Source organism: Scyliorhinus torazame, unplaced genomic scaffold (assembly GCF_047496885.1).
Source record: "Scyliorhinus torazame isolate Kashiwa2021f unplaced genomic scaffold, sScyTor2.1 scaffold_246, whole genome shotgun sequence".
In the NCBI taxonomy this organism is placed as follows: domain Eukaryota; kingdom Metazoa; phylum Chordata; class Chondrichthyes; order Carcharhiniformes; family Scyliorhinidae; genus Scyliorhinus; species Scyliorhinus torazame.
Window position 1 is genome coordinate 91,831 of NW_027307973.1, and position 23,477 is coordinate 115,307.

General features: G+C 57.1%; 29 non-coding genes across 29 annotated transcripts; all 29 read right to left on the reverse strand.

The window, feature by feature from the left end:
* Nucleotides 1–503: 503 nt before the first annotated feature.
* On the reverse strand, nt 504–622 carry LOC140405804 (5S ribosomal RNA). The gene has a single exon (XR_011938767.1). It is a non-coding gene; the product is annotated as a 5S ribosomal RNA (ribosomal RNA).
* A 690-nt stretch (nt 623–1,312) lies between these two features.
* Nucleotides 1,313–1,431, reverse strand: LOC140405805 (5S ribosomal RNA). The gene has a single exon (XR_011938768.1). It is a non-coding gene; the product is annotated as a 5S ribosomal RNA (ribosomal RNA).
* A 694-nt stretch (nt 1,432–2,125) lies between these two features.
* On the reverse strand, nt 2,126–2,244 carry LOC140405940 (5S ribosomal RNA). The gene has a single exon (XR_011938898.1). It is a non-coding gene; the product is annotated as a 5S ribosomal RNA (ribosomal RNA).
* Nucleotides 2,245–2,938: 694 nt separating this feature from the next.
* LOC140405950 (5S ribosomal RNA) lies at nt 2,939–3,057 on the reverse strand. The gene has a single exon (XR_011938908.1). It is a non-coding gene; the product is annotated as a 5S ribosomal RNA (ribosomal RNA).
* Nucleotides 3,058–3,747: 690 nt separating this feature from the next.
* LOC140405806 (5S ribosomal RNA) lies at nt 3,748–3,866 on the reverse strand. Its single transcript, XR_011938769.1, has one exon. It is a non-coding gene; the product is annotated as a 5S ribosomal RNA (ribosomal RNA).
* Nucleotides 3,867–4,560: 694 nt separating this feature from the next.
* LOC140405807 (5S ribosomal RNA) lies at nt 4,561–4,679 on the reverse strand. The gene has a single exon (XR_011938770.1). It is a non-coding gene; the product is annotated as a 5S ribosomal RNA (ribosomal RNA).
* A 690-nt stretch (nt 4,680–5,369) lies between these two features.
* Nucleotides 5,370–5,488, reverse strand: LOC140405990 (5S ribosomal RNA). The gene has a single exon (XR_011938946.1). It is a non-coding gene; the product is annotated as a 5S ribosomal RNA (ribosomal RNA).
* Nucleotides 5,489–6,182: 694 nt separating this feature from the next.
* On the reverse strand, nt 6,183–6,301 carry LOC140405912 (5S ribosomal RNA). The gene has a single exon (XR_011938871.1). It is a non-coding gene; the product is annotated as a 5S ribosomal RNA (ribosomal RNA).
* A 690-nt stretch (nt 6,302–6,991) lies between these two features.
* On the reverse strand, nt 6,992–7,110 carry LOC140405951 (5S ribosomal RNA). Its single transcript, XR_011938909.1, has one exon. It is a non-coding gene; the product is annotated as a 5S ribosomal RNA (ribosomal RNA).
* Nucleotides 7,111–7,800: 690 nt separating this feature from the next.
* Nucleotides 7,801–7,919, reverse strand: LOC140405809 (5S ribosomal RNA). Its single transcript, XR_011938772.1, has one exon. It is a non-coding gene; the product is annotated as a 5S ribosomal RNA (ribosomal RNA).
* A 694-nt stretch (nt 7,920–8,613) lies between these two features.
* On the reverse strand, nt 8,614–8,732 carry LOC140405810 (5S ribosomal RNA). The gene has a single exon (XR_011938773.1). It is a non-coding gene; the product is annotated as a 5S ribosomal RNA (ribosomal RNA).
* Nucleotides 8,733–9,422: 690 nt separating this feature from the next.
* LOC140405991 (5S ribosomal RNA) lies at nt 9,423–9,541 on the reverse strand. The gene has a single exon (XR_011938947.1). It is a non-coding gene; the product is annotated as a 5S ribosomal RNA (ribosomal RNA).
* Nucleotides 9,542–10,235: 694 nt separating this feature from the next.
* On the reverse strand, nt 10,236–10,354 carry LOC140405913 (5S ribosomal RNA). Its single transcript, XR_011938872.1, has one exon. It is a non-coding gene; the product is annotated as a 5S ribosomal RNA (ribosomal RNA).
* A 690-nt stretch (nt 10,355–11,044) lies between these two features.
* On the reverse strand, nt 11,045–11,163 carry LOC140405898 (5S ribosomal RNA). Its single transcript, XR_011938857.1, has one exon. It is a non-coding gene; the product is annotated as a 5S ribosomal RNA (ribosomal RNA).
* Nucleotides 11,164–11,857: 694 nt separating this feature from the next.
* Nucleotides 11,858–11,976, reverse strand: LOC140405811 (5S ribosomal RNA). Its single transcript, XR_011938774.1, has one exon. It is a non-coding gene; the product is annotated as a 5S ribosomal RNA (ribosomal RNA).
* Nucleotides 11,977–12,666: 690 nt separating this feature from the next.
* LOC140405812 (5S ribosomal RNA) lies at nt 12,667–12,785 on the reverse strand. Its single transcript, XR_011938775.1, has one exon. It is a non-coding gene; the product is annotated as a 5S ribosomal RNA (ribosomal RNA).
* Nucleotides 12,786–13,479: 694 nt separating this feature from the next.
* Nucleotides 13,480–13,598, reverse strand: LOC140406057 (5S ribosomal RNA). Its single transcript, XR_011939009.1, has one exon. It is a non-coding gene; the product is annotated as a 5S ribosomal RNA (ribosomal RNA).
* Nucleotides 13,599–14,292: 694 nt separating this feature from the next.
* LOC140406023 (5S ribosomal RNA) lies at nt 14,293–14,411 on the reverse strand. Its single transcript, XR_011938978.1, has one exon. It is a non-coding gene; the product is annotated as a 5S ribosomal RNA (ribosomal RNA).
* A 694-nt stretch (nt 14,412–15,105) lies between these two features.
* On the reverse strand, nt 15,106–15,224 carry LOC140405813 (5S ribosomal RNA). Its single transcript, XR_011938776.1, has one exon. It is a non-coding gene; the product is annotated as a 5S ribosomal RNA (ribosomal RNA).
* A 690-nt stretch (nt 15,225–15,914) lies between these two features.
* Nucleotides 15,915–16,033, reverse strand: LOC140405993 (5S ribosomal RNA). Its single transcript, XR_011938949.1, has one exon. It is a non-coding gene; the product is annotated as a 5S ribosomal RNA (ribosomal RNA).
* A 694-nt stretch (nt 16,034–16,727) lies between these two features.
* On the reverse strand, nt 16,728–16,846 carry LOC140406025 (5S ribosomal RNA). The gene has a single exon (XR_011938979.1). It is a non-coding gene; the product is annotated as a 5S ribosomal RNA (ribosomal RNA).
* A 694-nt stretch (nt 16,847–17,540) lies between these two features.
* Nucleotides 17,541–17,659, reverse strand: LOC140405814 (5S ribosomal RNA). The gene has a single exon (XR_011938777.1). It is a non-coding gene; the product is annotated as a 5S ribosomal RNA (ribosomal RNA).
* A 690-nt stretch (nt 17,660–18,349) lies between these two features.
* LOC140405994 (5S ribosomal RNA) lies at nt 18,350–18,468 on the reverse strand. The gene has a single exon (XR_011938950.1). It is a non-coding gene; the product is annotated as a 5S ribosomal RNA (ribosomal RNA).
* A 694-nt stretch (nt 18,469–19,162) lies between these two features.
* On the reverse strand, nt 19,163–19,281 carry LOC140405914 (5S ribosomal RNA). Its single transcript, XR_011938873.1, has one exon. It is a non-coding gene; the product is annotated as a 5S ribosomal RNA (ribosomal RNA).
* Nucleotides 19,282–19,971: 690 nt separating this feature from the next.
* On the reverse strand, nt 19,972–20,090 carry LOC140405899 (5S ribosomal RNA). The gene has a single exon (XR_011938858.1). It is a non-coding gene; the product is annotated as a 5S ribosomal RNA (ribosomal RNA).
* Nucleotides 20,091–20,784: 694 nt separating this feature from the next.
* Nucleotides 20,785–20,903, reverse strand: LOC140405815 (5S ribosomal RNA). The gene has a single exon (XR_011938778.1). It is a non-coding gene; the product is annotated as a 5S ribosomal RNA (ribosomal RNA).
* A 694-nt stretch (nt 20,904–21,597) lies between these two features.
* LOC140405915 (5S ribosomal RNA) lies at nt 21,598–21,716 on the reverse strand. The gene has a single exon (XR_011938874.1). It is a non-coding gene; the product is annotated as a 5S ribosomal RNA (ribosomal RNA).
* Nucleotides 21,717–22,406: 690 nt separating this feature from the next.
* Nucleotides 22,407–22,525, reverse strand: LOC140405901 (5S ribosomal RNA). Its single transcript, XR_011938860.1, has one exon. It is a non-coding gene; the product is annotated as a 5S ribosomal RNA (ribosomal RNA).
* A 694-nt stretch (nt 22,526–23,219) lies between these two features.
* LOC140405817 (5S ribosomal RNA) lies at nt 23,220–23,338 on the reverse strand. Its single transcript, XR_011938779.1, has one exon. It is a non-coding gene; the product is annotated as a 5S ribosomal RNA (ribosomal RNA).
* Between the last annotated feature and the right edge of the window lie 139 nt (nt 23,339–23,477).

Below are 23,477 nucleotides of genomic sequence, written 5' to 3' on the forward strand. Positions count from 1 at the left end.
CCGAGCTCTCTTTTTTCTTCTCCACCTCCTCAAGGAAAACTGCAAGCCCCGCCTACCTCACACCAGCCTGCCGCCTGCACGCTGCTGCCTTTCCACATTGCAACGCTGCGCACTTCTCTCAGCACAGCCAGCACAAGGGTCAGGCAGGCAATGCAAGCCAGCTCTCTCTTCCTCCGCTTTCCACACCAGCCCCAATGCCACAACTTGCATTCATGCGGCGCCTTCAGGCTAGGAGAGAGAACGTCCTGCCGACACACTGGCTTGCGGCCACACGGGCCAGCTGGCGTGCCCATCAAAGTGCAGCACGCCAAGGCACACAACCGTGCTGCGTTGCAAAGGCCCGGCAAAGCTGCAGCAGCTGAATGGCCCGACCAAGCCGCCTGCCTGAGTTGAGCCCGCAGGCAAGTGTTGGGAGGAATGGCGAGGACGCAGAGAGCAGCAAAAGGTTGGCCTGCCTCTGGTGTGGAGAGTGCTTGGCGTGAGCAGTCACTGCTGGCCGCAAAAGCCTACTGCACCTGGTATTCCCAGGCGGTCTCCCATCCAAGTACTAACCAGGCCTGAGTCTGCTTAGCTTCCGAGATCAGACGAGATCGGGCGTTTTCAGACTAGTATGGCCGTAGGCATCTGCAGCACCGTCTTCTCGCCTATTCAAGCTGGCCACCCTAGCACCCTCGCCACTTCTTCTTTCCGGTTGTTTTCAATTTTTTCTCTCTCTTTTTCTACTTCTACTTCTACTTCTCCTCCTCTTTCTCTCCTTCTCCTGCTAATTCTAGCCTATATGCCTGATACTCGCTCCCCTTCATGCCGTCCCCACCTAGCTCTCTTTTTTCTTCTCCACCTCCCCAAGGAAAGCTGCAAGCCCCGCCCACCTCACACCAGCCTGCCGCCTGCACGCTGCTGCCTTTCCACATTGCAACGCTGCGCACTTCTCTCAGCACAGCCAGCACAAGGGTCAGGCAGGCAATGCAAGCCAGCTCTCTCTTCCTTCGCTTTCCACACCAGCCCCAATGCCACAACTTGCATTCATGCGGCGCCTTCAGGCTAGGAGAACGTCCTGCCGACACACTGGCTTGCGGCCACACGGGCCAGCTGGCGGGCCCATCAAAGTGCAGCACGCCAAGGCACCCAACCGTGCTGCGTTGCAAAGGCCCGGCAAAGCTGCAGCAGCTGAATGGCCCGACCAAGCCGCCTGCCTGAGTTGAGCCCGCAGGCAAGTGTTGGGAGGAATGGCGAGGACGCAGAGAGCAGCAAAAGGATGGCCTGCCTCTGGTGTGGAGAGTGCTTGGCGTGAGCAGTCACTGCTGGCCGCAAAAGCCTACTGCACCTGGTATTCCCAGGCGGTCTCCCATCCAAGTACTAACCAGGCCTGAGTCTGCTTAGCTTCCGAGATCAGACGAGATCGGGCGTTTTCAGACTAGTATGGCCGTAGGCATCTGCAGCACCGTCTTCTCGCCTATTCAAGCTGGCCACCCTAGCACCCTCGCCACTTCTTCTTTCCGGTTGTTTTCAATTTTTTCTCTCTCTTTTTCTACTTCTACTTCTACTTCTCCTCCTCTTTCTCTCCTTCTCCTGCTAATTCTAGCCTATATGCCTGATACTCGCTCCCCTTCATGCCATCCCCACCGAGCTCTCTTTTTTCTTCTCCACCTCCTCAAGGAAAACTGCAAGCCCCGCCTACCTCACACCAGCCTGCCGCCTGCACGCTGCTGCCTTTCCACATTGCAACGCTGCGCACTTCTCTCAGCACAGCCAGCACAAGGGTCAGGCAGGCAATGCAAGCCAGCTCTCTCTTCCTTCGCTTTCCACACCAGCCCCAATGCCACAACTTGCATTCATGCGGCGCCTTCAGGCTAGGAGAGAGAACGTCCTGCCGACACACTGGCTTGCGGCCACACGGGCCAGCTGGCGTGCCCATCAAAGTGCAGCACGCCAAGGCACACAACCGTGCTGCGTTGCAAAGGCCCGGCAAAGCTGCAGCAGCTGAATGGCCCGACCAAGCCGCCTGCCTGAGTTGAGCCCGCAGGCAAGTGTTGGGAGGAATGGCGAGGACGCAGAGAGCAGCAAAAGGTTGGCCTGCCTCTGGTGTGGAGAGTGCTTGGCGTGAGCAGTCTCTGCTGGCCGCAAAAGCCTACTGCACCTGGTATTCCCAGGCGGTCTCCCATCCAAGTACTAACCAGGCCTGAGTCTGCTTAGCTTCCGAGATCAGACGAGATCAGGCGTTTTCAGACTAGTATGGCCGTAGGCATCTGCAGCACCGTCTTCTCGCCTATTCAAGCTGGCCACCCTAGCACCCTCGCCACTTCTTCTTTCCGGTTGTTTTCAATTTTTTCTCTCTCTTTTTCTACTTCTACTTCTACTTCTCCTCCTCTTTCTCTCCTTCTCCTGCTAATTCTAGCCTATATGCCTGATACTCGCTCCCCTTCATGCCATCCCCACCGAGCTCTCTTTTTTCTTCTCCACCTCCTCAAGGAAAACTGCAAGCCCCGCCTACCTCACACCAGCCTGCCGCCTGCACGCTGCTGCCTTTCCACATTGCAACGCTGCGCACTTCTCTCAGCACAGCCAGCACAAGGGTCAGGCAGGCAATGCAAGCCAGCTCTCTCTTCCTTCGCTTTCCACACCAGCCCCAATGCCACAACTTGCATTCATGCGGCGCCTTCAGGCTAGGAGAGAGAACGTCCTGCCGACACACTGGCTTGCGGCCACACGGGCCAGCTGGCGTGCCCATCAAAGTGCAGCACGCCAAGGCACACAACCGTGCTGCGTTGCAAAGGCCCGGCAAAGCTGCAGCAGCTGAATGGCCCGACCAAGCCGCCTGCCTGAGTTGAGCCCGCAGGCAAGTGTTGGGAGGAATGGCGAGGACGCAGAGAGCAGCAAAAGGTTGGCCTGCCTCTGGTGTGGAGAGTGCTTGGCGTGAGCAGTCACTGCTGGCCGCAAAAGCCTACTGCACCTGGTATTCCCAGGCGGTCTCCCATCCAAGTACTAACCAGGCCTGAGTCTGCTTAGCTTCCGAAATCAGACGAGATCGGGCGTTTTCAGACTAGTATGGCCGTAGGCATCTGCAGCACCGTCTTCTCGCCTATTCAAGCTGGCCACCCTAGCACCCTCGCCACTTCTTCTTTCCGGTTGTTTTCAATTTTTTCTCTCTCTTTTTCTACTTCTACTTCTACTTCTCCTCCTCTTTCTCTCCTTCTCCTGCTAATTCTAGCCTATATGCCTGATACTCGCTCCCCTTCATGCCACCCCCACCGAGCTCTCTTTTTTCTTCTCCACCTCCTCAAGGAAAACTGCAAGCCCCGCCTACCTCACACCAGCCTGCCGCCTGCACGCTGCTGCCTTTCCACATTGCAACGCTGCGCACTTCTCTCAGCACAGCCAGCACAAGGGTCAGGCAGGCAATGCAAGCCAGCTCTCTCTTCCTTCGCTTTCCACACCAGCCCCAATGCCACAACTTGCATTCATGCGGCGCCTTCAGGCTAGGAGAACGTCCTGCCGACACACTGGCTTGCGGCCACACGGGCCAGCTGGCGGGCCCATCAAAGTGCAGCACGCCAAGGCACCCAACCGTGCTGCGTTGCAAAGGCCCGGCAAAGCTGCAGCAGCTGAATGGCCCGACCAAGCCGCCTGCCTGAGTTGAGCCCGCAGGCAAGTGTTGGGAGGAATGGCGAGGACGCAGAGAGCAGCAAAAGGTTGGCCTGCCTCTGGTGTGGAGAGTGCTTGGCGTGAGCAGTCACTGCTGGCCGCAAAAGCCTACTGCACCTGGTATTCCCAGGCGGTCTCCCATCCAAGTACTAACCAGGCCTGAGTCTGCTTAGCTTCCGAGATCAGACGAGATCGGGCGTTTTCAGACTAGTATGGCCGTAGGCATCTGCAGCACCGTCTTCTCGCCTATTCAAGCTGGCCACCCTAGCACCCTCGCCACTTCTTCTTTCCGGTTGTTTTCAATTTTTTCTCTCTCTTTTTCTACTTCTACTTCTACTTCTCCTCCTCTTTCTCTCCTTCTCCTGCTAATTCTAGCCTATATGCCTGATACTCGCTCCCCTTCATGCCATCCCCACCGAGCTCTCTTTTTTCTTCTCCACCTCCTCAAGGAAAACTGCAAGCCCCGCCTACCTCACACCAGCCTGCCGCCTGCACGCTGCTGCCTTTCCACATTGCAACGCTGCGCACTTCTCTCAGCACAGCCAGCACAAGGGTCAGGCAGGCAATGCAAGCCAGCTCTCTCTTCCTTCGCTTTCCACACCAGCCCCAATGCCACAACTTGCATTCATGCGGCGCCTTCAGGCTAGGAATGAGAACGTCCTGCCGACACACTGGCTTGCGGCCACACGGGCCAGCTGGCGTGCCCATCAAAGTGCAGCACGCCAAGGCACACAACCGTGCTGCGTTGCAAAGGCCCGGCAAAGCTGCAGCAGCTGAATGGCCCGACCAAGCCGCCTGCCTGAGTTGAGCCCGCAGGCAAGTGTTGGGAGGAATGGCGAGGACGCAGAGAGCAGCAAAAGGTTGGCCTGCCTCTGGTGTGGAGAGTGCTTGGCGTGAGCAGTCACTGCTGGCCGCAAAAGCCTACTGCACCTGGTATTCCCAGGCGGTCTCCCATCCAAGTACTAACCAGGCCTGAGTCTGCTTAGCTTCCGAGATCAGACGAGATCGGGCGTTTTCAGACTAGTATGGCCGTAGGCATCTGCAGCACCGTCTTCTCGCCTATTCAAGCTGGCCACCCTAGCACCCTCGCCACTTCTTCTTTCCGGTTGTTTTCAATTTTTTCTCTCTCTTTTTCTACTTCTACTTCTACTTCTCCTCCTCTTTCTCTCCTTCTCCTGCTAATTCTAGCCTATATGCCTGATACTCGCTCCCCTTCATGCCGTCCCCACCTAGCTCTCTTTTTTCTTCTCCACCTCCCCAAGGAAAACTGCAAGCCCCGCCCACCTCACACCAGCCTGCCGCCTGCACGCTGCTGCCTTTCCACATTGCAACGCTGCGCACTTCTCTCAGCACAGCCAGCACAAGGGTCAGGCAGGCAATGCAAGCCAGCTCTCTCTTCCTTCGCTTTCCACACCAGCCCCAATGCCACAACTTGCATTCATGCGGCGCCTTCAGGCTAGGAGAACGTCCTGCCGACACACTGGCTTGCGGCCACACGGGCCAGCTGGCGGGCCCATCAAAGTGCAGCACGCCAAGGCACCCAACCGTGCTGCGTTGCAAAGGCCCGGCAAAGCTGCAGCAGCTGAATGGCCCGACCAAGCCGCCTGCCTGAGTTGAGCCCGCAGGCAAGTGTTGGGAGGAATGGCGAGGACGCAGAGAGCAGCAAAAGGTTGGCCTGCCTCTGGTGTGGAGAGTGCTTGGCGTGAGCAGTCACTGCTGGCCGCAAAAGCCTACTGCACCTGGTATTCCAAGGCGGTCTCCCATCCAAGTACTAACCAGGCCTGAGTCTGCTTAGCTTCCGAGATCAGACGAGATCGGGCGTTCTCAGACTAGTATGGCCGTAGGCATCTGCAGCACCGTCTTCTCGCCTATTCAAGCTGGCCACCCTAGCACCCTCGCCACTTCTTCTTTCCGGTTGTTTTCAATTTTTTCTCTCTCTTTTTCTACTTCTACTTCTACTTCTCCTCCTCTTTCTCTCCTTCTCCTGCTAATTCTAGCCTATATGCCTGATACTCGCTCCCCTTCATGCCATCCCCACCGAGCTCTCTTTTTTCTTCTCCACCTCCTCAAGGAAAACTGCAAGCCCCGCCTACCTCACACCAGCCTGCCGCCTGCACGCTGCTGCCTTTCCACATTGCAACGCTGCGCACTTCTCTCAGCACAGCCAGCACAAGGGTCAGGCAGGCAATGCAAGCCAGCTCTCTCTTCCTTCGCTTTCCACACCAGCCCCAATGCCACAACTTGCATTCATGCGGCGCCTTCAGGCTAGGAGAGAGAACGTCCTGCCGACACACTGGCTTGCGGCCACACGGGCCAGCTGGCGTGCCCATCAAAGTGCAGCACGCCAAGGCACACAACCGTGCTGCGTTGCAAAGGCCCGGCAAAGCTGCAGCAGCTGAATGGCCCGACCAAGCCGCCTGCCTGAGTTGAGCCCGCAGGCAAGTGTTGGGAGGAATGGCGAGGACGCAGAGAGCAGCAAAAGGTTGGCCTGCCTCTGGTGTGGAGAGTGCTTGGCGTGAGCAGTCACTGCTGGCCGCAAAAGCCTACTGCACCTGGTATTCCCAGGCGGTCTCCCATCCAAGTACTAACCAGGCCTGAGTCTGCTTAGCTTCCGAGATCAAACGAGATCGGGCGTTTTCAGACTAGTATGGCCGTAGGCATCTGCAGCACCGTCTTCTCGCCTATTCAAGCTGGCCACCCTAGCACCCTCGCCACTTCTTCTTTCCGGTTGTTTTCAATTTTTTCTCTCTCTTTTTCTACTTCTACTTCTACTTCTCCTCCTCTTTCTCTCCTTCTCCTGCTAATTCTAGCCTATATGCCTGATACTCGCTCCCCTTCATGCCGTCCCCACCTAGCTCTCTTTTTTCTTCTCCACCTCCCCAAGGAAAACTGCAAGCCCCGCCCACCTCACACCAGCCTGCCGCCTGCACGCTGCTGCCTTTCCACATTGCAACGCTGCGCACTTCTCTCAGCACAGCCAGCACAAGGGTCAGGCAGGCAATGCAAGCCAGCTTTCTCTTCCTTCGCTTTCCACACCTTCCCCAATGCCACAACTTGCATTCATGCGGCGCCTTCAGGCTAGGAGAACGTCCTGCCGACACACTGGCTTGCGGCCACACGGGCCAGCTGGCGGGCCCATCAAAGTGCAGCACGCCAAGGCACCCAACCGTGCTGCGTTGCAAAGGCCCGGCAAAGCTGCAGCAGCTGAATGGCCCGACCAAGCCGCCTGCCTGAGTTGAGCCCGCAGGCAAGTGTTGGGAGGAATGGCGAGGACGCAGAGAGCAGCAAAAGGTTGGCCTGCCTCTGGTGTGGAGAGTGCTTGGCGTGAGCAGTCACTGCTGGCCGCAAAAGCCTACTGCACCTGGTATTCCCAGGCGGTCTCCCATCCAAGTACTAACCAGGCCTGAGTCTGCTTAGCTTCCGAAATCAGACGAGATCGGGCGTTTTCAGACTAGTATGGCCGTAGGCATCTGCAGCACCGTCTTCTCGCCTATTCAAGCTGGCCACCCTAGCACCCTCGCCACTTCTTCTTTCCGGTTGTTTTCAATTTTTTCTCTCTCTTTTTCTACTTCTACTTCTACTTCTCCTCCTCTTTCTCTCCTTCTCCTGCTAATTCTAGCCTATATGCCTGATACTCGCTCCCCTTCATGCCACCCCCACCGAGCTCTCTTTTTTCTTCTCCACCTCCTCAAGGAAAACTGCAAGCCCCGCCTACCTCACACCAGCCTGCCGCCTGCACGCTGCTGCCTTTCCACATTGCAACGCTGCGCACTTCTCTCAGCACAGCCAGCACAAGGGTCAGGCAGGCAATGCAAGCCAGCTCTCTCTTCCTTCGCTTTCCACACCAGCCCCAATGCCACAACTTGCATTCATGCGGCGCCTTCAGGCTAGGAGAACGTCCTGCCGACACACTGGCTTGCGGCCACACGGGCCAGCTGGCGGGCCCATCAAAGTGCAGCACGCCAAGGCACCCAACCGTGCTGCGTTGCAAAGGCCCGGCAAAGCTGCAGCAGCTGAATGGCCCGACCAAGCCGCCTGCCTGAGTTGAGCCCGCAGGCAAGTGTTGGGAGGAATGGCGAGGACGCAGAGAGCAGCAAAAGGTTGGCCTGCCTCTGGTGTGGAGAGTGCTTGGCGTGAGCAGTCACTGCTGGCCGCAAAAGCCTACTGCACCTGGTATTCCCAGGCGGTCTCCCATCCAAGTACTAACCAGGCCTGAGTCTGCTTAGCTTCCGAGATCAGACGAGATCGGGCGTTTTCAGACTAGTATGGCCGTAGGCATCTGCAGCACCGTCTTCTCGCCTATTCAAGCTGGCCACCCTAGCACCCTCGCCACTTCTTCTTTCCGGTTGTTTTCAATTTTTTCTCTCTCTTTTTCTACTTCTACTTCTACTTCTCCTCCTCTTTCTCTCCTTCTCCTGCTAATTCTAGCCTATATGCCTGATACTCGCTCCCCTTCATGCCATCCCCACCGAGCTCTCTTTTTTCTTCTCCACCTCCTCAAGGAAAACTGCAAGCCCCGCCTACCTCACACCAGCCTGCCGCCTGCACGCTGCTGCCTTTCCACATTGCAACGCTGCGCACTTCTCTCAGCACAGCCAGCACAAGGGTCAGGCAGGCAATGCAAGCCAGCTCTCTCTTCCTTCGCTTTCCACACCAGCCCCAATGCCACAACTTGCATTCATGCGGCGCCTTCAGGCTAGGAATGAGAACGTCCTGCCGACACACTGGCTTGCGGCCACACGGGCCAGCTGGCGTGCCCATCAAAGTGCAGCACGCCAAGGCACACAACCGTGCTGCGTTGCAAAGGCCCGGCAAAGCTGCAGCAGCTGAATGGCCCGACCAAGCCGCCTGCCTGAGTTGAGCCCGCAGGCAAGTGTTGGGAGGAATGGCGAGGACGCAGAGAGCAGCAAAAGGTTGGCCTGCCTCTGGTGTGGAGAGTGCTTGGCGTGAGCAGTCACTGCTGGCCGCAAAAGCCTACTGCACCTGGTATTCCCAGGCGGTCTCCCATCCAAGTACTAACCAGGCCTGAGTCTGCTTAGCTTCCGAGATCAGACGAGATCGGGCGTTTTCAGACTAGTATGGCCGTAGGCATCTGCAGCACCGTCTTCTCGCCTATTCAAGCTGGCCACCCTAGCACCCTCGCCACTTCTTCTTTCCGGTTGTTTTCAATTTTTTCTCTCTCTTTTTCTACTTCTACTTCTACTTCTCCTCCTCTTTCTCTCCTTCTCCTGCTAATTCTAGCCTATATGCCTGATACTCGCTCCCCTTCATGCCGTCCCCACCTAGCTCTCTTTTTTCTTCTCCACCTCCCCAAGGAAAACTGCAAGCCCCGCCCACCTCACACCAGCCTGCCGCCTGCACGCTGCTGCCTTTCCACATTGCAACGCTGCGCACTTCTCTCAGCACAGCCAGCACAAGGGTCAGGCAGGCAATGCAAGCCAGCTCTCTCTTCCTTCGCTTTCCACACCAGCCCCAATGCCACAACTTGCATTCATGCGGCGCCTTCAGGCTAGGAGAACGTCCTGCCGACACACTGGCTTGCGGCCACACGGGCCAGCTGGCGGGCCCATCAAAGTGCAGCACGCCAAGGCACCCAACCGTGCTGCGTTGCAAAGGCCCGGCAAAGCTGCAGCAGCTGAATGGCCCGACCAAGCCGCCTGCCTGAGTTGAGCCCGCAGGCAAGTGTTGGGAGGAATGGCGAGGACGCAGAGAGCAGCAAAAGGTTGGCCTGCCTCTGGTGTGGAGAGTGCTTGGCGTGAGCAGTCACTGCTGGCCGCAAAAGCCTACTGCACCTGGTATTCCAAGGCGGTCTCCCATCCAAGTACTAACCAGGCCTGAGTCTGCTTAGCTTCCGAGATCAGACGAGATCGGGCGTTCTCAGACTAGTATGGCCGTAGGCATCTGCAGCACCGTCTTCTCGCCTATTCAAGCTGGCCACCCTAGCACCCTCGCCACTTCTTCTTTCCGGTTGTTTTCAATTTTTTCTCTCTCTTTTTCTACTTCTACTTCTACTTCTCCTCCTCTTTCTCTCCTTCTCCTGCTAATTCTAGCCTATATGCCTGATACTCGCTCCCCTTCATGCCATCCCCACCGAGCTCTCTTTTTTCTTCTCCACCTCCTCAAGGAAAACTGCAAGCCCCGCCTACCTCACACCAGCCTGCCGCCTGCACGCTGCTGCCTTTCCACATTGCAACGCTGCGCACTTCTCTCAGCACAGCCAGCACAAGGGTCAGGCAGGCAATGCAAGCCAGCTCTCTCTTCCTTCGCTTTCCACACCAGCCCCAATGCCACAACTTGCATTCATGCGGCGCCTTCAGGCTAGGAGAGAGAACGTCCTGCCGACACACTGGCTTGCGGCCACACGGGCCAGCTGGCGTGCCCATCAAAGTGCAGCACGCCAAGGCACACAACCGTGCTGCGTTGCAAAGGCCCGGCAAAGCTGCAGCAGCTGAATGGCCCGACCAAGCCGCCTGCCTGAGTTGAGCCCGCAGGCAAGTGTTGGGAGGAATGGCGAGGACGCAGAGAGCAGCAAAAGGTTGGCCTGCCTCTGGTGTGGAGAGTGCTTGGCGTGAGCAGTCACTGCTGGCCGCAAAAGCCTACTGCACCTGGTATTCCCAGGCGGTCTCCCATCCAAGTACTAACCAGGCCTGAGTCTGCTTAGCTTCCGAGATCAAACGAGATCGGGCGTTTTCAGACTAGTATGGCCGTAGGCATCTGCAGCACCGTCTTCTCGCCTATTCAAGCTGGCCACCCTAGCACCCTCGCCACTTCTTCTTTCCGGTTGTTTTCAATTTTTTCTCTCTCTTTTTCTACTTCTACTTCTACTTCTCCTCCTCTTTCTCTCCTTCTCCTGCTAATTCTAGCCTATATGCCTGATACTCGCTCCCCTTCATGCCGTCCCCACCTAGCTCTCTTTTTTCTTCTCCACCTCCCCAAGGAAAACTGCAAGCCCCGCCCACCTCACACCAGCCTGCCGCCTGCACGCTGCTGCCTTTCCACATTGCAACGCTGCGCACTTCTCTCAGCACAGCCAGCACAAGGGTCAGGCAGGCAATGCAAGCCAGCTTTCTCTTCCTTCGCTTTCCACACCTTCCCCAATGCCACAACTTGCATTCATGCGGCGCCTTCAGGCTAGGAGAACGTCCTGCCGACACACTGGCTTGCGGCCACACGGGCCAGCTGGCGGGCCCATCAAAGTGCAGCACGCCAAGGCACCCAACCGTGCTGCGTTGCAAAGGCCCGGCAAAGCTGCAGCAGCTGAATGGCCCGACCAAGCCGCCTGCCTGAGTTGAGCCCGCAGGCAAGTGTTGGGAGGAATGGCGAGGACGCAGAGAGCAGCAAAAGGTTGGCCTGCCTCTGGTGTGGAGAGTGCTTGGCGTGAGCAGTCTCTGCTGGCCGCAAAAGCCTACTGCACCTGGTATTCCCAGGCGGTCTCCCATCCAAGTACTAACCAGGCCTGAGTCTGCTTAGCTTCCGAGATCAGATGAGATCGGGCGTTTTCAGACTAGTATGGCCGTAGACATCTGCAGCACCGTCTTCTCGCCTATTCAAGTTGGCCACCCTAGCACCCTCGCCACTTCTTCTTTCCGGTTGTTTTCAATTTTTTCTCTCTCTTTTTCTACTTCTACTTCTACTTCTCCTCCTCTTTCTCTCCTTCTCCTGCTAATTCTAGCCTATATGCCTGATACTCGCTCCCCTTCATGCCATCCCCACCGAGCTCTCTTTTTTCTTCTCCACCTCCTCAAGGAAAACTGCAAGCCCCGCCTACCTCACACCAGCCTGCCGCCTGCACGCTGCTGCCTTTCCACATTGCAACGCTGCGCACTTCTCTCAGCACAGCCAGCACAAGGGTCAGGCAGGCAATGCAAGCCAGCTCTCTCTTCCTCCGCTTTCCACACCAGCCCCAATGCCACAACTTGCATTCATGCGGCGCCTTCAGGCTAGGAGAGAGAACGTCCTGCCGACACACTGGCTTGCGGCCACACGGGCCAGCTGGCGTGCCCATCAAAGTGCAGCACGCCAAGGCACACAACCGTGCTGCGTTGCAAAGGCCCGGCAAAGCTGCAGCAGCTGAATGGCCCGACCAAGCCGCCTGCCTGAGTTGAGCCCGCAGGCAAGTGTTGGGAGGAATGGCGAGGACGCAGAGAGCAGCAAAAGGTTGGCCTGCCTCTGGTGTGGAGAGTGCTTGGCGTGAGCAGTCACTGCTGGCCGCAAAAGCCTACTGCACCTGGTATTCCCAGGCGGTCTCCCATCCAAGTACTAACCAGGCCTGAGTCTGCTTAGCTTCCGAGATCAGACGAGATCGGGCGTTTTCAGACTAGTATGGCCGTAGGCATCTGCAGCACCGTCTTCTCGCCTATTCAAGCTGGCCACCCTAGCACCCTCGCCACTTCTTCTTTCCGGTTGTTTTCAATTTTTTCTCTCTCTTTTTCTACTTCTACTTCTACTTCTCCTCCTCTTTCTCTCCTTCTCCTGCTAATTCTAGCCTATATGCCTGATACTCGCTCCCCTTCATGCCGTCCCCACCTAGCTCTCTTTTTTCTTCTCCACCTCCCCAAGGAAAACTGCAAGCCCCGCCCACCTCACACCAGCCTGCCGCCTGCACGCTGCTGCCTTTCCACATTGCAACGCTGCGCACTTCTCTCAGCACAGCCAGCACAAGGGTCAGGCAGGCAATGCAAGCCAGCTCTCTCTTCCTTCGCTTTCCACACCAGCCCCAATGCCACAACTTGCATTCATGCGGCGCCTTCAGGCTAGGAGAACGTCCTGCCGACACACTGGCTTGCGGCCACACGGGCCAGCTGGCGGGCCCATCAAAGTGCAGCACGCCAAGGCACCCAACCGTGCTGCGTTGCAAAGGCCCGGCAAAGCTGCAGCAGCTGAATGGCCCGACCAAGCCGCCTGCCTGAGTTGAGCCCGCAGGCAAGTGTTGGGAGGAATGGCGAGGACGCAGAGAGCAGCAAAAGGATGGCCTGCCTCTGGTGTGGAGAGTGCTTGGCGTGAGCAGTCACTGCTGGCCGCAAAAGCCTACTGCACCTGGTATTCCCAGGCGGTCTCCCATCCAAGTACTAACCAGGCCTGAGTCTGCTTAGCTTCCGAGATCAGACGAGATCGGGCGTTTTCAGACTAGTATGGCCGTAGGCATCTGCAGCACCGTCTTCTCGCCTATTCAAGCTGGCCACCCTAGCACCCTCGCCACTTCTTCTTTCCGGTTGTTTTCAATTTTTTCTCTCTCTTTTTCTACTTCTACTTCTACTTCTCCTCCTCTTTCTCTCCTTCTCCTGCTAATTCTAGCCTATATGCCTGATACTCGCTCCCCTTCATGCCATCCCCACCGAGCTCTCTTTTTTCTTCTCCACCTCCTCAAGGAAAACTGCAAGCCCCGCCTACCTCACACCAGCCTGCCGCCTGCACGCTGCTGCCTTTCCACATTGCAACGCTGCGCACTTCTCTCAGCACAGCCAGCACAAGGGTCAGGCAGGCAATGCAAGCCAGCTCTCTCTTCCTTCGCTTTCCACACCAGCCCCAATGCCACAACTTGCATTCATGCGGCGCCTTCAGGCTAGGAGAGAGAACGTCCTGCCGACACACTGGCTTGCGGCCACACGGGCCAGCTGGCGTGCCCATCAAAGTGCAGCACGCCAAGGCACACAACCGTGCTGCGTTGCAAAGGCCCGGCAAAGCTGCAGCAGCTGAATGGCCCGACCAAGCCGCCTGCCTGAGTTGAGCCCGCAGGCAAGTGTTGGGAGGAATGGCGAGGACGCAGAGAGCAGCAAAAGGTTGGCCTGCCTCTGGTGTGGAGAGTGCTTGGCGTGAGCAGTCACTGCTGGCCGCAAAAGCCTACTTCACCTGGTATTCCCAGGCGGTCTCCCATCCAAGTACTAACCAGGCCTGAGTCTGCTTAGCTTGCGAGATCAAACGAGATCAGGCGTTTTCAGACTAGTATGGCCGTAGGCATCTGCAGCACCGTCTTCTCGCCTATTCAAGCTGGCCACCCTAGCACCCTCGCCACTTCTTCTTTCCGGTTGTTTTCAATTTTTTCTCTCTCTTTTTCTACTTCTACTTCTACTTCTCCTCCTCTTTCTCTCCTTCTCCTGCTAATTCTAGCCTATATGCCTGATACTCGCTCCCCTTCATGCCGTCCCCACCTAGCTCTCTTTTTTCTTCTCCACCTCCCCAAGGAAAACTGCAAGCCCCGCCCACCTCACACCAGCCTGCCGCCTGCACGCTGCTGCCTTTCCACATTGCAACGCTGCGCACTTCTCTCAGCACAGCCAGCACAAGGGTCAGGCAGGCAATGCAAGCCAGCTCTCTCTTCCTTCGCTTTCCACACCTGCCCCAATGCCACAACTTGCATTCATGCGGCGCCTTCAGGCTAGGAGAGAGAACGTCCTGCCGACACACTGGCTTGCGGCCACACGGGCCAGCTGGCGTGCCCATCAAAGTGCAGCACGCCAAGGCACACAACCGTGCTGCGTTGCAAAGGCCCGGCAAAGCTGCAGCAGCTGAATGGCCCGACCAAGCCGCCTGCCTGAGTTGAGCCCGCAGGCAAGTGTTGGGAGGAATGGCGAGGACGCAGAGAGCAGCAAAAGGTTGGCCTGCCTCTGGTGTGGAGAGTGCTTGGCGTGAGCAGTCTCTGCTGGCCGCAAAAGCCTACTGCACCTGGTATTCCCAGGCGGTCTCCCATCCAAGTACTAACCAGGCCTGAGTCTGCTTAGTTTCCGAGATCAGACGAGATCGGGCGTTTTCACACTAGTATGGCCGTAGGCATCTGCAGCACCGTCTTCTCGCCTATTCAAGCTGGCCACCCTAGCACCCTCGCCACTTCTTCTTTCCGGTTGTTTTCAATTTTTTCTCTCTCTTTTTCTACTTCTACTTCTACTTCTCCTCCTCTTTCTCTCCTTCTCCTGCTAATTCTAGCCTATATGCCTGATACTCGCTCCCCTTCATGCCATCCCCACCGAGCTCTCTTTTTTCTTCTCCACCTCCTCAAGGAAAACTGCAAGCCCCGCCTACCTCACACCAGCCTGCCGCCTGCACGCTGCTGCCTTTCCACATTGCAACGCTGCGCACTTCTCTCAGCACAGCCAGCACAAGGGTCAGGCAGGCAATGCAAGCCAGCTCTCTCTTCCTTTGCTTTCCACACCAGCCCCAATGCCACAACTTGCATTCATGCGGCGCCTTCAGGCTAGGAGAGAGAACGTCCTGCCGACACACTGGCTTGCGGCCACACGGGCCAGCTGGCGTGCCCATCAAAGTGCAGCACGCCAAGGCACACAACCGTGCTGCGTTGCAAAGGCCCGGCAAAGCTGCAGCAGCTGAATGGCCCGACCAAGCCGCCTGCCTGAGTTGAGCCCGCAGGCAAGTGTTGGGAGGAATGGCGAGGACGCAGAGAGCAGCAAAAGGTTGGCCTGCCTCTGGTGTGGAGAGTGCTTGGCGTGAGCAGTCACTGCTGGCCGCAAAAGCCTACTGCACCTGGTATTCCCAGGCGGTCTCCCATCCAAGTACTAACCAGGCCTGAGTCTGCTTAGCTTCCGAGATCAGACGAGATCGGGCGTTTTCAGACTAGTATGGCCGTAGGCATCTGCAGCACCGTCTTCTCGCCTATTCAAGCTGGCCACCCTAGCACCCTCGCCACTTCTTCTTTCCGGTTGTTTTCAATTTTTTCTCTCTCTTTTTCTACTTCTACTTCTACTTCTCCTCCTCTTTCTCTCCTTCTCCTGCTAATTCTAGCCTATATGCCTGATACTCGCTCCCCTTCATGCCGTCCCCACCTAGCTCTCTTTTTTCTTCTCCACCTCCCCAAGGAAAACTGCAAGCCCCGCCCACCTCACACCAGCCTGCCGCCTGCACGCTGCTGCCTTTCCACATTGCAACGCTGCGCACTTCTCTCAGCACAGCCAGCACAAGGGTCAGGCAGGCAATGCAAGCCAGCTCTCTCTTCCTTCGCTTTCCACACCAGCCCCAATGCCACAACTTGCATTCATGCGGCGCCTTCAGGCTAGGAGAACGTCCTGCCGACACACTGGCTTGCGGCCACACGGGCCAGCTGGCGGGCCCATCAAAGTGCAGCACGCCAAGGCACCCAACCGTGCTGCGTTGCAAAGGCCCGGCAAAGCTGCAGCAGCTGAATGGCCCGACCAAGCCGCCTGCCTGAGTTGAGCCCGCAGGCAAGTGTTGGGAGGAATGGCGAGGACGCAGAGAGCAGCAAAAGGTTGGCCTGCCTCTGGTGTGGAGAGTGCTTGGCGTGAGCAGTCACTGCTGGCCGCAAAAGCCTACTGCACCTGGTATTCCAAGGCGGTCTCCCATCCAAGTACTAACCAGGCCTGAGTCTGCTTAGCTTCCGAGATCAGACGAGATCGGGCGTTCTCAGACTAGTATGGCCGTAGGCATCTGCAGCACCGTCTTCTCGCCTATTCAAGCTGGCCACCCTAGCACCCTCGCCACTTCTTCTTTCCGGTTGTTTTCAATTTTTTCTCTCTCTTTTTCTACTTCTACTTCTACTTCTCCTCCTCTTTCTCTCCTTCTCCTGCTAATTCTAGCCTATATGCCTGATACTCGCTCCCCTTCATGCCATCCCCACCGAGCTCTCTTTTTTCTTCTCCACCTCCCCAAGGAAAACTGCAAGCCCCGCCCACCTCACACCAGCCTGCCGCCTGCACGCTGCTGCCTTTCCACATTGCAACGCTGCGCACTTCTCTCAGCACAGCCAGCACAAGGGTCAGGCAGGCAATGCAAGCCAGCTCTCTCTTCCTTCGCTTTCCACACCTGCCCCAATGCCACAACTTGCATTCATGCGGCGCCTTCAGGCTAGGAGAGAGAACGTCCTGCCGACACACTGGCTTGCGGCCACACGGGCCAGCTGGCGTGCCCATCAAAGTGCAGCACGCCAAGGCACACAACCGTGCTGCGTTGCAAAGGCCCGGCAAAGCTGCAGCAGCTGAATGGCCCGACCAAGCCGCCTGCCTGAGTTGAGCCCGCAGGCAAGTGTTGGGAGGAATGGCGAGGACGCAGAGAGCAGCAAAAGGTTGGCCTGCCTCTGGTGTGGAGAGTGCTTGGCGTGAGCAGTCTCTGCTGGCCGCAAAAGCCTACTGCACCTGGTATTCCCAGGCGGTCTCCCATCCAAGTACTAACCAGGCCTGAGTCTGCTTAGTTTCCGAGATCAGACGAGATCGGGCGTTTTCACACTAGTATGGCCGTAGGCATCTGCAGCACCGTCTTCTCGCCTATTCAAGCTGGCCACCCTAGCACCCTCGCCACTTCTTCTTTCCGGTTGTTTTCAATTTTTTCTCTCTCTTTTTCTACTTCTACTTCTACTTCTCCTCCTCTTTCTCTCCTTCTCCTGCTAATTCTAGCCTATATGCCTGATACTCGCTCCCCTTCATGCCATCCCCACCGAGCTCTCTTTTTTCTTCTCCACCTCCTCAAGGAAAACTGCAAGCCCCGCCTACCTCACACCAGCCTGCCGCCTGCACGCTGCTGCCTTTCCACATTGCAACGCTGCGCACTTCTCTCAGCACAGCCAGCACAAGGGTCAGGCAGGCAATGCAAGCCAGCTCTCTCTTCCTTTGCTTTCCACACCAGCCCCAATGCCACAACTTGCATTCATGCGGCGCCTTCAGGCTAGGAGAGAGAACGTCCTGCCGACACACTGGCTTGCGGCCACACGGGCCAGCTGGCGTGCCCATCAAAGTGCAGCACGCCAAGGCACACAACCGTGCTGCGTTGCAAAGGCCCGGCAAAGCTGCAGCAGCTGAATGGCCCGACCAAGCCGCCTGCCTGAGTTGAGCCCGCAGGCAAGTGTTGGGAGGAATGGCGAGGACGCAGAGAGCAGCAAAAGGTTGGCCTGCCTCTGGTGTGGAGAGTGCTTGGCGTGAGCAGTCACTGCTGGCCGCAAAAGCCTACTGCACCTGGTATTCCCAGGCGGTCTCCCATCCAAGTACTAACCAGGCCTGAGTCTGCTTAGCTTCCGAGATCAGACGAGATCGGGCGTTTTCAGACTAGTATGGCCGTAGGCATCTGCAGCACCGTCTTCTCGCCTATTCAAGCTGGCCACCCTAGCACCCTCGCCACTTCTTCTTTCCGGTTGTTTTCAATTTTTTCTCTCTCTTTTTCTACTTCTACTTCTACTTCTCCTCCTCTTTCTCTCCTTCTCCTGCTAATTCTAGCCTATATGCCTGATACTCGCTCCCCTTCATGCCGTCCCCACCTAGCTCTCTTTTTTCTTCTCCACCTCCCCAAGGAAAACTGCAAGCCCCGCCCACCTCACACCAGCCTGCCGCCTGCACGCTGCTGCCTTTCCACATTGCAACGCTGCGCACTTCTCTCAGCACAGCCAGCACAAGGGTCAGGCAGGCAATGCAAGCCAGCTCTCTCTTCCTTCGCTTTCCACACCAGCCCCAATGCCACAACTTGCATTCATGCGGCGCCTTCAGGCTAGGAGAACGTCCTGCCGACACACTGGCTTGCGGCCACACGGGCCAGCTGGCGGGCCCATCAAAGTGCAGCACGCCAAGGCACCCAACCGTGCTGCGTTGCAAAGGCCCGGCAAAGCTGCAGCAGCTGAATGGCCCGACCAAGCCGCCTGCCTGAGTTGAGCCCGCAGGCAAGTGTTGGGAGGAATGGCGAGGACGCAGAGAGCAGCAAAAGGTTGGCCTGCCTCTGGTGTGGAGAGTGCTTGGCGTGAGCAGTCACTGCTGGCCGCAAAAGCCTACTGCACCTGGTATTCCAAGGCGGTCTCCCATCCAAGTACTAACCAGGCCTGAGTCTGCTTAGCTTCCGAGATCAGACGAGATCGGGCGTTCTCAGACTAGTATGGCCGTAGGCATCTGCAGCACCGTCTTCTCGCCTATTCAAGCTGGCCACCCTAGCACCCTCGCCACTTCTTCTTTCCGGTTGTTTTCAATTTTTTCTCTCTCTTTTTCTACTTCTACTTCTACTTCTCCTCCTCTTTCTCTCCTTCTCCTGCTAATTCTAGCCTATATGCCTGATACTCGCTCCCCTTCATGCCATCCCCACCGAGCTCTCTTTTTTCTTCTCCACCTCCTCAAGGAAAACTGCAAGCCCCGCCTACCTCACACCAGCCTGCCGCCTGCACGCTGCTGCCTTTCCACATTGCAACGCTGCGCACTTCTCTCAGCACAGCCAGCACAAGGGTCAGGCAGGCAATGCAAGCCAGCTCTCTCTTCCTTCGCTTTCCACACCAGCCCCAATGCCACAACTTGCATTCATGCGGCGCCTTCAGGCTAGGAGAGAGAACGTCCTGCCGACACACTGGCTTGCGGCCACACGGGCCAGCTGGCGTGCCCATCAAAGTGCAGCACGCCAAGGCACACAACCGTGCTGCGTTGCAAAGGCCCGGCAAAGCTGCAGCAGCTGAATGGCCCGACCAAGCCGCCTGCCTGAGTTGAGCCCGCAGGCAAGTGTTGGGAGGAATGGCGAGGACGCAGAGAGCAGCAAAAGGTTGGCCTGCCTCTGGTGTGGAGAGTGCTTGGCGTGAGCAGTCACTGCTGGCCGCAAAAGCCTACTGCACCTGGTATTCCCAGGCGGTCTCCCATCCAAGTACTAACCAGGCCTGAGTCTGCTTAGCTTCCGAGATCAAACGAGATCGGGCGTTTTCAGACTAGTATGGCCGTAGGCATCTGCAGCACCGTCTTCTCGCCTATTCAAGCTGGCCACCCTAGCACCCTCGCCACTTCTTCTTTCCGGTTGTTTTCAATTTTTTCTCTCTCTTTTTCTACTTCTACTTCTACTTCTCCTCCTCTTTCTCTCCTTCTCCTGCTAATTCTAGCCTATATGCCTGATACTCGCTCCCCTTCATGCCGTCCCCACCTAGCTCTCTTTTTTCTTCTCCACCTCCCCAAGGAAAACTGCAAGCCCCGCCCACCTCACACCAGCCTGCCGCCTGCACGCTGCTGCCTTTCCACATTGCAACGCTGCGCACTTCTCTCAGCACAGCCAGCACAAGGGTCAGGCAGGCAATGCAAGCCAGCTTTCTCTTCCTTCGCTTTCCACACCTTCCCCAATGCCACAACTTGCATTCATGCGGCGCCTTCAGGCTAGGAGAACGTCCTGCCGACACACTGGCTTGCGGCCACACGGGCCAGCTGGCGGGCCCATCAAAGTGCAGCACGCCAAGGCACCCAACCGTGCTGCGTTGCAAAGGCCCGGCAAAGCTGCAGCAGCTGAATGGCCCGACCAAGCCGCCTGCCTGAGTTGAGCCCGCAGGCAAGTGTTGGGAGGAATGGCGAGGACGCAGAGAGCAGCAAAAGGTTGGCCTGCCTCTGGTGTGGAGAGTGCTTGGCGTGAGCAGTCTCTGCTGGCCGCAAAAGCCTACTGCACCTGGTATTCCCAGGCGGTCTCCCATCCAAGTACTAACCAGGCCTGAGTCTGCTTAGCTTCCGAGATCAGATGAGATCGGGCGTTTTCAGACTAGTATGGCCGTAGACATCTGCAGCACCGTCTTCTCGCCTATTCAAGTTGGCCACCCTAGCACCCTCGCCACTTCTTCTTTCCGGTTGTTTTCAATTTTTTCTCTCTCTTTTTCTACTTCTACTTCTACTTCTCCTCCTCTTTCTCTCCTTCTCCTGCTAATTCTAGCCTATATGCCTGATACTCGCTCCCCTTCATGCCATCCCCACCGAGCTCTCTTTTTTCTTCTCCACCTCCTCAAGGAAAACTGCAAGCCCCGCCTACCTCACACCAGCCTGCCGCCTGCACGCTGCTGCCTTTCCACATTGCAACGCTGCGCACTTCTCTCAGCACAGCCAGCACAAGGGTCAGGCAGGCAATGCAAGCCAGCTCTCTCTTCCTCCGCTTTCCACACCAGCCCCAATGCCACAACTTGCATTCATGCGGCGCCTTCAGGCTAGGAGAGAGAACGTCCTGCCGACACACTGGCTTGCGGCCACACGGGCCAGCTGGCGTGCCCATCAAAGTGCAGCACGCCAAGGCACACAACCGTGCTGCGTTGCAAAGGCCCGGCAAAGCTGCAGCAGCTGAATGGCCCGACCAAGCCGCCTGCCTGAGTTGAGCCCGCAGGCAAGTGTTGGGAGGAATGGCGAGGACGCAGAGAGCAGCAAAAGGTTGGCCTGCCTCTGGTGTGGAGAGTGCTTGGCGTGAGCAGTCACTGCTGGCCGCAAAAGCCTACTGCACCTGGTATTCCCAGGCGGTCTCCCATCCAAGTACTAACCAGGCCTGAGTCTGCTTAGCTTCCGAGATCAGACGAGATCGGGCGTTTTCAGACTAGTATGGCCGTAGGCATCTGCAGCACCGTCTTCTCGCCTATTCAAGCTGGCCACCCTAGCACCCTCGCCACTTCTTCTTTCCGGTTGTTTTCAATTTTTTCTCTCTCTTTTTCTACTTCTACTTCTACTTCTCCTCCTCTTTCTCTCCTTCTCCTGCTAATTCTAGCCTATATGCCTGATACTCGCTCCCCTTCATGCCATCCCCACCGAGCTCTCTTTTTTCTTCTCCACCTCCTCAAGGAAAACTGCAAGCCCCGCCTACCTCACACCAGCCTGCCGCCTGCACGCTGCTGCCTTTCCACATTGCAACGCTGCGCACTTCTCTCAGCACAGCCAGCACAAGGGTCAGGCAGGCAATGCAAGCCAGCTCTCTCTTCCTTCGCTTTCCACACCAGCCCCAATGCCACAACTTGCATTCATGCGGCGCCTTCAGGCTAGGAGAGAGAACGTCCTGCCGACACACTGGCTTGCGGCCACACGGGCCAGCTGGCGTGCCCATCAAAGTGCAGCACGCCAAGGCACACAACCGTGCTGCGTTGCAAAGGCCCGGCAAAGCTGCAGCAGCTGAATGGCCCGACCAAGCCGCCTGCCTGAGTTGAGCCCGCAGGCAAGTGTTGGGAGGAATGGCGAGGACGCAGAGAGCAGCAAAAGGTTGGCCTGCCTCTGGTGTGGAGAGTGCTTGGCGTGAGCAGTCACTGCTGGCCGCAAAAGCCTACTGCACCTGGTATTCCCAGGCGGTCTCCCATCCAAGTACTAACCAGGCCTGAGTCTGCTTAGCTTCCGAGATCAAACGAGATCGGGCGTTTTCAGACTAGTATGGCCGTAGGCATCTGCAGCACCGTCTTCTCGCCTATTCAAGCTGGCCACCCTAGCACCCTCGCCACTTCTTCTTTCCGGTTGTTTTCAATTTTTTCTCTCTCTTTTTCTACTTCTACTTCTACTTCTCCTCCTCTTTCTCTCCTTCTCCTGCTAATTCTAGCCTATATGCCTGATACTCGCTCCCCTTCATGCCGTCCCCACCTAGCTCTCTTTTTTCTTCTCCACCTCCCCAAGGAAAACTGCAAGCCCCGCCCACCTCACACCAGCCTGCCGCCTGCACGCTGCTGCCTTTCCACATTGCAACGCTGCGCACTTCTCTCAGCACAGCCAGCACAAGGGTCAGGCAGGCAATGCAAGCCAGCTTTCTCTTCCTTCGCTTTCCACACCTTCCCCAATGCCACAACTTGCATTCATGCGGCGCCTTCAGGCTAGGAGAACGTCCTGCCGACACACTGGCTTGCGGCCACACGGGCCAGCTGGCGGGCCCATCAAAGTGCAGCACGCCAAGGCACCCAACCGTGCTGCGTTGCAAAGGCCCGGCAAAGCTGCAGCAGCTGAATGGCCCGACCAAGCCGCCTGCCTGAGTTGAGCCCGCAGGCAAGTGTTGGGAGGAATGGCGAGGACGCAGAGAGCAGCAAAAGGTTGGCCTGCCTCTGGTGTGGAGAGTGCTTGGCGTGAGCAGTCTCTGCTGGCCGCAAAAGCCTACTGCACCTGGTATTCCCAGGCGGTCTCCCATCCAAGTACTAACCAGGCCTGAGTCTGCTTAGCTTCCGAGATCAGATGAGATCGGGCGTTTTCAGACTAGTATGGCCGTAGACATCTGCAGCACCGTCTTCTCGCCTATTCAAGTTGGCCACCCTAGCACCCTCGCCACTTCTTCTTTCCGGTTGTTTTCAATTTTTTCTCTCTCTTTTTCTACTTCTACTTCTACTTCTCCTCCTCTTTCTCTCCTTCTCCTGCTAATTCTAGCCTATATGCCTGATACTCGCTCCCCTTCATGCCATCCCCACCGAGCTCTCTTTTTTCTTCTCCACCTCCTCAAGGAAAACTGCAAGCCCCGCCTACCTCACACCAGCCTGCCGCCTGCACGCTGCTGCCTTTCCACATTGCAACGCTGCGCACTTCTCTCAGCACAGCCAGCACAAGGGTCAGGCAGGCAATGCAAGCCAGCTCTCTCTTCCTCCGCTTTCCACACCAGCCCCAATGCCACAACTTGCATTCATGCGGCGCCTTCAGGCTAGGAGAGAGAACGTCCTGCCGACACACTGGCTTGCGGCCACACGGGCCAGCTGGCGTGCCCATCAAAGTGCAGCACGCCAAGGCACACAACCGTGCTGCGTTGCAAAGGCCCGGCAAAGCTGCAGCAGCTGAATGGCCCGACCAAGCCGCCTGCCTGAGTTGAGCCCGCAGGCAAGTGTTGGGAGGAATGGCGAGGACGCAGAGAGCAGCAAAAGGTTGGCCTGCCTCTGGTGTGGAGAGTGCTTGGCGTGAGCAGTCACTGCTGGCCGCAAAAGCCTACTGCACCTGGTATTCCCAGGCGGTCTCCCATCCAAGTACTAACCAGGCCTGAGTCTGCTTAGCTTCCGAGATCAGACGAGATCGGGCGTTTTCAGACTAGTATGGCCGTAGGCATCTGCAGCACCGTCTTCTCGCCTATTCAAGCTGGCCACCCTAGCACCCTCGCCACTTCTTCTTTCCGGTTGTTTTCAATTTTTTCTCTCTCTTTTTCTACTTCTACTTCTACTTCTCCTCCTCTTTCTCTCCTTCTCC